We start from the raw sequence: 1434 nt of genomic DNA, 5'->3' as shown, positions 1-1434 counted from the left end.
TAGAAAAGGACAAAAGATGCACATCTCCTCATGTTTACAAACTTGTTTATGAATTGGACCTGTAAATAACGTGAATTAACGATTAGAACTCCTTTAGGAAATCAGTGATTGGACTTCTACTTGGAAAACTCATAGCAATTAATATCACTATGTGCTCTGACATGATCAGATTGAAACTCTATTTTCTATGTTTCTATCTTCACATATCCAGGTCTGCCTTACTGGGAGACTTAGCAAGGTTTTATTAGAGTTCTTCAGCAGAATTCAGAATACCTACAAGAGCAGACTTTAGGAAGGCATGAAGCCCTGGTCTCACTAGGGAACACAGTCTGTACAGCTGACTTTTGATTTTGCAACTGTTAGAGTAAAGAGCAATATTGCTAGGGTCATTCTGAATGCTACCTGGGCCACCCACATCTATTGACGTAGCAGGAATAAAGCCAGATTGTCCAAAAAATGGGCAAGGTACAAAGTCCTCACGAGAACAAGAGGGAAGGAAATGTTGCTGATATCTGATGGGAGAACACACCATCAGGCATTTTCCTTGGCAGATGGACTCCCTCACTGGGACTGAACTCAACAGGTCATATTCTGTGGTGTGCGCTGCACTGAGGCAGTCAGTGTATAGGTAAGTTCTCAAACTCTACCTCAATCAATGGTTATGCCTCCAGTTTAATGGGGATCATGTGTCAATGTCTGTAGAAACTGTTCAAGAAGCATCAAGTGGCAGAGGGGACAGGGATGCTGCTAAACATCCTACAACTCCCAAGACAGTCCCATGATTGAAGGAATTATTGGGTCCCATTTGTCATTTGTGCTGGGGTCGAGACAACCTGACCCAAATTAAAGAAGGTTTCCTTGTCTGATTTTACATCCCTCACCATCTCCTTTGTAACAGAAGCTCAGTTACTAAAAACAACTGGTAGGTATCAAACCCACTGCTAGACTCTGTTTGTTTTTTTATTTTCTTCCTCTCTATGAAATTGATTTACACAAATGAGAGTAGAACAAATCAATAGCTCCTGCATAATCCCAGACAAGTGTATTATAGAATTGGGCAATAGGTAATCAGAACTCTAAATGATTAGGAAAATGTGATCACTCTATGATTTTGCTTATTCTGTGACCTTCCTTCTATACCTCCCTTCTACAAAAAACCAAAAAAAAGATCTTCCAAGATTTCTTCTTTTTAAATATTGTTTCCTCCTCTGTTTCCACCATCATTTTCCTTATTTGATTTCTGTGAGGGATGAATTGTGCATCTCCTCTTGAGCACACCTCAGTGAGCCTAGAGGAGGGAGGCTACAACATAATCTGCTTTCATTGCCTTGATAAGGAGGGACAAACTGCAAACATAACTCTTCCCCTTTCTCCTTTCCATATGATTTTTGGTCTTCAATTTCTACATACATTACAACCTTATTGTATATGTGT

Source organism: Marmota marmota, unplaced genomic scaffold (genome assembly GCF_001458135.2).
Source record: "Marmota marmota marmota unplaced genomic scaffold, marMar, whole genome shotgun sequence".
NCBI classification, from domain to species: domain Eukaryota; kingdom Metazoa; phylum Chordata; class Mammalia; order Rodentia; family Sciuridae; genus Marmota; species Marmota marmota.
The sequence above is the reverse complement of the archived record's forward strand: the minus strand, read 5'-3'. Positions refer to the sequence as shown.